We start from the raw sequence: 10,106 nt of genomic DNA on the forward strand, positions 1-10,106 counted from the left end.
GCTATCTCTCCAGCTCCAAGAACCATAACTTAATACAATTAAGTCACAAACTGATAACATTCAAGGGCCTGGGCAATAGCACAGCGGTAGGGTGTTTGCCTTGCATGCAGCAGACCCAGGTTCAATCCCCAGCATCCCAGATGATCCCCAGTGCCTGCCAGGAGAGATGACAATGCAGAAATCTCAGTGCCAGGAGTAACCCCTCAGCACTGCCAGGTATATCCAAAACAAAACAAACAAAAAATGTGATCACATTCTAGAAACCACAAGAATAAAGCTATTTCAGGAGTCAGATTATATTACAACAGTAGGAAAGGTGCTTGCCTAGCAAGCAGCTGACTGGAATTTGCTCCCATTCAGTCTCCTGATCACTGCCATGAGTAGGGCAAGCATCTCTGGGTGTGGCCCAAAAGCCAAAAAAATAAAGCTATTCCCAAAGTTGAATACAATTAAAAGTCAAATAACTCAAAAAATATAATTTCCTCTATTCCTAAATATGAAGTTAGATAAAACTGATCTATTTGAAAGAAAAAAAAAAAAAAGAAAGAAAACTTCTATTTGGAAGTCAGGGAACAAATGTGAGAATAGAGACGGCAAGATTCTAGGCAGAGATACTAAAACACCCAAACTTCAAGGACAATGTTGTCTCCGATTCCACTTTATAGACAGCAGATGTTAGACAGCCAATTATCTGTTTGCTATTTCCAATACGAAACTCCAACCCTTAATATTAAGGTAGGCCAGGACAGCAAGAGCAGAAGAAGCTAGGCTTTTTTCTCTATTTACCTATTTATGTTTCAAGAGTTAAAATAATTTGAGGTCAGGAATCTTGTTTTGCTTGGTTTTAGTTTTCCAAAGAGAGAACATATAATAGGTTCCCCAAATTTCCAGAATAAGTCATAGCAGTTTAGAAATGAAAGGCTACTCAACTTTAAACATAATTATGTTCCAGCAACCAGGTAACCTATTTAATGTAGTAATTCTACTTAAGACCTAATTTTAGTAAGGATTAATTTTAATTCGTATGAGAATCAATTTAGAGCGAGTGTTTAAGGTCTAAAGAAAAGTTATTCCTGTGTTTAACTTACTCAGGCTAAGCTCTCATAATATCAGTAGTACCATTCCTCAGTGATATCTGCAACAAAGCCCCAAAGTATTAAAAAGGCTTGTGTAAGCAGGAAACAACACTGAACTTTTACGTTGTAGCAAAATTATACCTTACAATGAGGAAATCCAAATCTAGATAAATTATGGAAATGCTTCCTTTCAATCCAATGCTGAACTTGCTTTTACAAGCATGAAGAATTACATGATTAGCCAGGCAAGTGGATCAGTCAGTTAAGGATATGTATGCCTTGCATAGCCACTCTTTTGGGTTGATCCCAACACTGCACAACCTGCTGTTCCAGCACTGGTCCCTACCAACCATCACCAGGTTTGAATAGATACAATGCAAAATGCAAATAGTTCCTTAAGAAAGTTTATTATTAAAAAGCAAAATAAACTATAGAAAACAGACTTTTGATGGCAATCTTAATGTACAGTATACACTTATATAATGTATAGAAGTATGTTGTCTAGAGTACATATGTACATTATATAATGTAATAGAACTAAACATGTTAAAAACCACTAACACTGGGCCCGGAGAGATAGCACAGCGGTGTTTGCCTTGCAAGCAGCTGATCCAGGACCAAAGGTGGTTGGTTCGAATCCCGGTGACCCATATGGTCCCCCGTGCCTGCCAGGAGCTATTTCTGAGCAAACAGCCAGGAGTAACCCCTGAGCAAACGCCGGGTGTGGCCCAAAAAAACAAAAACAAAAAAAAACCACTAACACTGACAGCCGCTGCCATGTAAACTCATCACAAATTCACAATCTCGGAAGAGAATTCAAGGGACAAGAGTAACAGCACAGTAAGTAGGGCATTTGCCTAGCATATGGCCAACCCGAATTCAACCTCTGACATCCCATATGGTTCCCCAGCCTGCCAGGAGTGATTAGGTATAACCCCTAAGCGCTGCTGAATGTGGCCCAATAGAAAAAAAAAAAAAAAAAGTAGTAGTAGTCAATACACCATACTCAAACTTCAAGAATCGTGGGGAGGAAGGCAGTTAAATTCTCACCCTAGGGGCCGGTGAGGTGGCGCTAGAGGTAAGGTGTCTGCCTTGCAAGCGCTAGCCAAGGAAGGACCACGGTTCGATCCCCCAGCGTCCCATATGGTCCCCCCAAGCCAGGGGCGATTTCTGAGCGCTTAGCCAGGAGTAACCCCTGAGCATCAAACGGGTGTGGCCCCAAAAACCAAAAAATAAAAAAAATAAAAAAAAAAATCTCACCCTGCCAAAGCCCCAACAGCCACATCCACATCCTACACTCAAGTATCATGCTAATGGCCAAACTTCACTGCTTCAGAACTACTCTCTGCAGACACTCCAGATACACTGGGATCTTCTCAGAGTGGAGGTGGGCAACCACCACCTGGACCCTGTATTGCAGGTGCCCCAGCAGCCATACCCAGCTTACATAAGATCATGGGTACAGTTCATTCAGTCTTGGGAGTTCCACACCTTAAAACTGACAGCCCAGGGGGTGGGGCAAAAAAATAGCACAGCAGTAGGGCATTTGCCTTGCACACAGCCAGCCCAAGACAGACTCGGGTTCGATTCCTGGCATCCATATGGTCCCCAAGCCTGTCATGAGCGATTTCTTTTTAGTTGTGTTTTGTTTTTGGGCCACACCATTGATGTTCAGGGGTTACTCCTGCCTATGCGCTCAGAAATCACTACTGGCTTGGGGGACCATATGGGACACCAGGGGATGGAACCATGGTCGGTTCTAGGTCAGCCGTGCGTAAGGCAAATGCACTACTACTGCACCACCACTCTGACCCCCCATGAGCGATTTCTAAGCACAGAGCCAAGAGTAACCCGAGAGATGCCAGGTGTGGCCCAAAAATCAAACAAACGAAATGTTTAAAAAAAAAAAAAAAAAACGGACAGCCCAAGGAGCAACAAATTAAGTGACAAAGTTTCATAAAATCCAACTAAACTCAAATAACAAAAACACAGAAGGCTCAATTAGCAACCAACAGCTTAGTAAACCCCAGACAATGACTTTATGATACCATTGTGAGATATAACAATTTGCACAAATTTCCTTTTACTGAAGTATTTTTCAATAATTCCACTAGCCATTTAGTTGTAACAAGCAATATAAAATATTTTGTGATTGATAAGGAGACAGGCTTATGGGTGGAGAGTGGGATAGAGGATAATGGAAGAGGGAAAGTTACATTGGTAGTGGGATTGGTGTGGAAGACTACAAGTCCAAAATAACTATTTTGGACAACAAAATATCTATAACAACTTTGTAGGGGCCAGAGAGATAGTATGGAGGTAGGCCGTTTGCCTCACATTCAGAAGGACGGTGGTTCAAATCCCAGCATCCCATATGGTCCCCTGAGCCTGCCAGAAGCGATTTCCTTTGTTTTCTTTTCTTTTCTTTTTTTTTCTTTCTTTTTTGGCTTTTTTTGGGTCACACTCGGCAGCGCTCAGGGGTTGCTCCTGGCTCTATGCTTAGAAATTGCTCCTGCATGCTCAGGGAACCATATGAGTTGCCGAGATTCAAACCACCGTCCTTCTGCACACAAGACAAACGCCTTACCTCCACGCTATCTCTCCAGCCCCGAATTTCTGAGCGTAGAGCTAGGAGTAACCCCTGAGTGCTGCGGGTGTGACCCAAAATACAAAAATAAATAAGTAAAAACTTTGTAAACCAAAGTGTTTAAATAAAGCAGAAAAAAAACCCACTAGTAGCTTCAATAAAATGAAAGGAAAAAGCAACATGTAAGGGGCCGGCGAGGTGGCGCTAGAGGTAAGGTGTCTGCCTTGCGAGCGCTAGCCTAGGACGGACCTTGGTTCGATCCCCTGGCATCCCATATGGTCCCCCAAGTCAGGAGTGACTTCTGAGCAACGGGTGTGGCCAAAAAACCAAAAAAAAAAAAAAAAAAAGCAACATGTAAGACATGTAAGATCAGACAGAACCCTCTAAAATGAAAACACAACTAGTAAAGTTAATCTTCTAAACCTGGGGCTGGCGTGGTGGCACTAGAGGTAAGGTGTCTGCCTTACCCATGCTATCTCTCTGACCCCAGTAATTCTTTTTTTTGTTGTTGTTTTATTATTTGGTTTTTTATTTATTTATTTATTTGGTTTTTGGGCCACACCCGTTTGACGCTTACTCCTGGCTATGCGCTCAGAAATAGCTACTGGCTTGGGGGGTCCATATGGGAAGCCGGGGGATCGAACCATGGTCCGTCCTACGCCTTACCTCTAGCGCCACCTTCCCAGCCCCTTTAAGGTTTGTTTTCGTTTTTTGTTTTTTTTAAAAAATGTTGTAAAAAGGTTGTTTTGGGCCCGGAGAGATAGCACAGTGGGTTTGCCTTGCAAGCAGCAGATCCAAGACCAAAGGTGGTTGGCTCAAATCCCGGTGTCCCATATGGTCCCCCGTGCCTGCCAGGAGCTATTTCTGAGCAGACAGCCAGGAGTAACCCCTGAGCACCGCTGGGTGTGGCCCAAAAAGCAAAAAAAAAAAAAAAAAAGAATAGCAAGTTTACATTACTGCTATCAGTGTGTGTGCTTGAGGGACCATGCAATGACTGGGGAGATTGAACCCAGGGCTGCTGCACCAAGGCACAAGCACCTTTCTTTTGAGTCATCTCCCTAGTCCTAATGTTGTCCTCTTATCCCCTCCATTCTATTCTTGAATCTAAATCTGAAGCGTCAGTGGGTAGTGGGATTAATATCTTGCACACAGCACACCAGTTCCATTTCCAGCACCACATAGGATCCTGAGAACCAAGATTGAGCCCTGATCAATCTACTAAAGATCAATATACTAGAGAGTATAGCCAAAAGCAAACAAAAAACCTTGGCTTTTCAGAAACACATTTAAACACAGTCCTGTCATTTCCACCCCTCCCCATACACACAGCCTAGCAAGGAATGAGGGTGGAAGCCAGAAATAAAAAAGAAAATCCTTAAGTACTCGGGATCAAAATCCTTAAGATGTTTTTTTGGTTTTTTTGTTTGTTTTTGGGCCACACCAGTATTCAAACCAACCACCTTAGGTCCAGGATCGGCTGCTTGCAAGGCAAACTGTGCTATCTCTCTGGGCCCTCCTTAAGATGTTTTACTACTAGAAGGGACACTAAGGACAACCTTCCTTTATTATTCAGATAAGTAAATCAGGACCTTTTCAAAAGCCAGACCTATCTTCCTGAACCACCTAAAAAGGTTGAAACAAGAGTATTCTAACTCTAGTCCTAAATAAAAATCCCTCTAGGTGCCTCACTATCCTTTTAGGATCCCACATCATCCTCTATCTCAGCCACTGAAATCTTCACTAAAACATATGCTGCCTTTCTAGATATTCAAGCTTTGTTTTACTTTGCTTTTCCAGTACAAAGCAGGAGGGAGGAGGAGGGGACAGGACATTACACACTAATACTTGAAAGAGCAGCTTCCAAATGACACTTCAGGTAAATGTAAACAAACAATCCTTGAAATAACATAAGTAGCCTGCTATGCCAGATTTGTAGCATTATTCTCTCCCTTAAATCTGCACACACTCCCCGCCCCCCAGAAGACTATCAATGACTAGAAAGAGGTAATAAATGCAAATACAAGAACATCCTGGGGCCAGAGAGATAGCATGGAGGTAAGGTGTCTGCCTTGCATGCAAAAGGACAGTGGTTCAAATCCCGGCATCCCTTATGGTTCCCCAAGCCTGCCAGGAGCAATTTCTGAGCATAGAGCCAGGAGGAACCCCTGAGCGCTGCTGGTTGTGACCCAAAATCAAGACAAAAAATTAAGAACATCCTGCATTACAGTCCTATGTCCCTATGCCCTATGTCCCAACCTCAAAAAATGAAATGGCCAGACATCTCCTCTCCCCACCCACCTAAAGTAGAAATTTATATGTCCTTTTTGTTTCCTTACCCTCCACCTTCCACAATTTGAAAGGTCATTACATAAACAAATGTGCCTGCCTTGGGAGCCAGAGAGATAGCATGGAGGTAAGGCATTTGCCTTGCATGCAGGTCATTGGTTTGAATCCCGGCATCCAATATGGTCCCCTGAGCCTGCCAGGAGCGATTTCTGAGCATAGAGCCAGGAGGAACCCCTGAGCACTGCTGCCCGGTGTGACCCAAAAACCAAAAAAAAAGAATGGAAGGGTGTAAAAAAAAACAAAAAAAAAAGAATGGAAGGGTGTAAAGGGACTTAGGGGATGGGGATAGTTTCTTCCAAGTGAAGAAACAAGAATTAGTGTTTAATGGATACAAAATTTCAGGTGAGAAAAGATCAAAAATTTCTAGGTATTATATTTGCTTGTTTTGGTTTTGGGGAGCCACACCTGGCCATGTTTAGGGTTTAACTCCTGACTCTGTGCTCAGAAATTACTCCTGACCAAGCTCTGGAGACCATGAGAGATGCTGGAGATTGAACCCAGGTCAGTCACATCATGTGCCAGGTAAGAAAGGACCCTACTCCAATTCCTCTAGTAGATTTTTTTTAGGGTAGACAAAGTAGTTGCACAACAGTGAAAATATATGTTATTTCACTGAAGAGGTTAAAATAGTACACTTTAGCACACTCTATTCCGGGAGCCACCCACATCCAAGATCAGGTACATAAATTTTTTTCCATTATGTCTAGTGCTATCTCTATTTCTAAAATAAAATTCCTTCGGGGGCAGGAAGATAGCTCAAGAGGCTGGTGAGTTCATCCAGAAACTTTTTTTTTTTTTTTGCTTACAGGAATTTGAGTTTGATCCCCAGCACTGAGCTAGTAGTCCCCATAAACAGCAGTGTGTAGTCCAAATCCTCCCCAAAAATAAATATAGAGGGTATTTTGCCCTACAATCTGGTTCAATCCCTGAGCACTACCAGGAGTGATTCAAGCTCAGAGCCAATAAGCCCTGAGCATTGTTGGGTATGGCCCAAAAACATTTTAAAAATAAGGCACAATTCACGATACCACATCAAATCATCAAGTGCTCTGTCCATGACAGATGTAAATTGGGCAAACCTAAGCAAGCAAATGTCATAATCCTGTTGACTCTCAACTCTCAATTATCGATAGTAAAAGGAAATAAAACCAAACTCCATGAATCCCACTAACCCTGAATTAGAGATGGCATCAGACTACGTTGCAGAAGAGTACTATAAACCAAATTAAGAGTGATAACTTGGGCTGGTCAAGGAACCGACACATACAGGTATATACTTAGAAATCAATCAGTAGAACCAGTCCCCACCACTGCACTGACCCTGAGTATAGCCAAAAGCAACATACCCAATAGGACATCCTCAAAATTCCTTGCCTGAGGGGCTGAAGTCATAGCCCTGAGCACAGAGCCAGGTGTGAGCCCAACATCAATAGGTATGCTCCACAGCAAATAAGTAAATAAGTAAAGAGTTAACTGGAAATGGCTTAACAAACATTTCTAAACTCCTGCATAGCTGAGCTCCAAAATCCAAGATCACCAGAAGCAAAGCGCACAGTAGACACCTCTGGAATCAAAGAACTGATGCAACATCAGGTAACCCACCGACGTAGCCCAGGAACTCGCTACACTGGGGATCAAACACATTGCAAAAGCAGGAAATTTTGTCAAAGCTAATTTTAGTTCATCTGTATCACTCTAGAACTTAGCTAAAAATAAGGGGGGAAAAAATCAGAAAATAGGAAAACCGTATTTACAAAGCAGGTTGCTGAAACAGCTAAGAGAGCCACTTCCTGCTCACTCTCCCCGCAAGCGACCGACCGTAATCTGTAAACTGGCACTTGGAAGAGAATATTCCCGGTCTGGGGAGAGTGATGTCACAAATAAATAGGAAGAACCTGTTCAGAATAACAAAATCTGGACCCGGAGAGATAGCACAGCGGCGTTTGCCTTGCAAGCAGCTGATCCAGAACCTAAGGTGGTTGGTTCGAATCCGGTGTCCCATAGGGTCCCCCGTGCCTGCCAGGAGCTATTTCTGAGCAGACAGCCAGGAGTAACCCCTGAGCAACGCAGGGTGTGACCCAAAAACCAAAAAAAAAAAAAAAAAAAAGAATAACAAAATCTTCCTCTAGTCCAAAGAAAGAAAAAAATAAACTCAGGGAACTTCAATGGTGCTGGAAGACTCGAGTTTCCCTGCAACAGTCAAGTGGACTCCCAACTCAAACTGCATCACTGGCAAAGGGAGAGCGAGCAACCTCCCTCCTCGGTTGCAGAGAATGGAATTTCCACTCCAAGACAGTTGACACCGACGGGCCCGAAAGCCCCGAGAGAAGCGGCCAAGTGGTCCCCAAGGAAGGGAGTGACGCTCGGGATGAAGTCAAAAAGCCTCTCTGCAGGGAAGACACGACAAAGCTTGGCATCGAGACGGACGAGGAGGGCCGGAGAGACGGCATGCAGGTAGGCAGGGCGTCTGCCTGGCGTGCAGAAGGACGGTGGTTCGAACCCCACAGGGAATCCCCTGGGGTCCAAAACAAAAAAAAAGAAGATAAACAAGTAGCAAGCATGGCGCGTGTATTTGTGATTCTAAAGGAATCTCGCTTGATCTGGGCGAGGAAATCCATCCTTGACCCGTCGAGACTGTAAATGCAAACCGCCCCCCCAAAAGGACCCCAAGAAACCAGGCCCCCCAAGTTGCTTGGGCCAAGTCCCCTCACAGTAGGGACTTCCGAAGAACCTGTTGGTCTGTCTGCAACTCCCCGAGTCCAGCGACACCATGGCAGGCGCCGGACTCCACCTTGCGTCCCGAGAGGGCTGCGAGCGAGCAAGAGAAGCCGGGGTGCGGGGGGAGAAGAGGCGGGGATGGAGAGCTGCGAGGCCGGGGGAGGCGCGCGGACCTGGGTCTCGGCTCCCGAGGCTGCTCGCTCAGGTCGAGGCCGGGCGCGAGTGGCGACTTCCTGCCCGCTCGGGCGAGCGTGGGGCCAATCCCGGAAGCTCGGCTCGCGGGGCGGGGCGTGGCGGGGCGCGAGCACAAAAGCCTCGAACTTTCCGGCGGAGCGAGCGCGGGCCCGAGTCCGCCGAGAGCGACACCCGGAAGCGCGACCCGGAACGACGGCGACGGCGACGGCGTCGGCGGCGGGGGAGGGGCGGAGGGGGAGGGAGAGAGGGAGGGGGAGGGGCGCGGAGTTCCTCGGGCTCCCGGTCGAGCCCACGTGGCCGCGGAGGGAGAAAAGAAAAACACCCCCACCGAAAAAATAGTCCCTATAAATAGCCGCCGGCGAGGCAACGTGGGCGACGGCCCAGCCCCGGAGAGAGAGAGAGAGAGAGAGAGAGGCGCCCCGGGACTCACCCACTCCGAGAGGTCGGCGAGCAGCCGCGCGCACTCGACTCGAAGGCGGGAGGGCTCTGGAGAAGGGAAGAAAGAAGACCCGGCCGCTCGCGGCGCCCAGGAGCGGAGCTCTCCCGCCGCCGCCGCCGCTTCCGCCCCCTCGCTCCCAAGTCGCGCTGCACTCCCGCGCCGCGCCCGCCGCACTGCCAGAGCCGTTGTGCCGCCCCGCCGCGGCGAGGTCTGCCCTCCGACCGTACCACTGAACCGTGATATGCGGGGGACGCCGCGGAGGAGGCGTCTCTCAACTCCACCCCAGCCTCTGCTCGGGCACTTGGATTTCCTCTGCCTGGGTTTCCCTGCAAGGACTAGACTAGCGGAGTGTGAAGAATGGGCGACTCTGCTCGGATACTGCGCGGCTTTCTCGTTTCTCGGGCGCAGAGTCCCCCCCTCGAGTCAGGCTTTGGAACGGTCCAAAGCTTCGGCGGCGGGAGGAGGGGAACGCGAGGGGCGTGGTCTGTATTGTGGGTGGAGCGTGGCTTAGCAAGGGGCGTAGCTTGGTGGGCGTGGCTTTGAGTCGCCTGCGGGGCGGGGCGAGGACCGCGCAGCCTCTCTCCGTCTTAGTCGGAGTGGCTAAGGAGGAAGGACTAGAGAGCGCGCTGGCGTGGGGACTTGCCATGACATTTTCCTTATTCATGGATGTACGCGGGATCTATCCTGCTGAGTGAACCAAGTCAGAGGGAGAGAGAGAAAGACGCACGCAGAATGGTCTCCCTTC

The 10,106-nt window shown here is 47.0% G+C and overlaps 2 protein-coding genes across 2 annotated transcripts in view; both read right to left on the bottom strand.

Moving 5' to 3' along the window:
• RALY (RALY heterogeneous nuclear ribonucleoprotein) overlaps nt 1-9,521 on the bottom strand; it is a 90,090-nt gene extending 80,569 nt beyond the window's left edge. Inside the window, exon 1 of the mRNA XM_049779468.1 lies at nt 9,353-9,521. The gene's annotated coding sequence lies outside the window, so the exon portion shown is untranslated. The remainder of the gene's footprint in view (nt 1-9,352) is intronic.
• LOC126017555 (sentrin-specific protease 2-like) overlaps nt 1-10,106 on the bottom strand; it is a 407,516-nt gene that overhangs the window by 321,882 nt on the left and 75,528 nt on the right. The window lies entirely within an intron of this gene.

This window comes from Suncus etruscus, chromosome 9, assembly GCF_024139225.1.
Source record: "Suncus etruscus isolate mSunEtr1 chromosome 9, mSunEtr1.pri.cur, whole genome shotgun sequence".
Lineage (NCBI taxonomy): Eukaryota > Metazoa > Chordata > Mammalia > Eulipotyphla > Soricidae > Suncus > Suncus etruscus.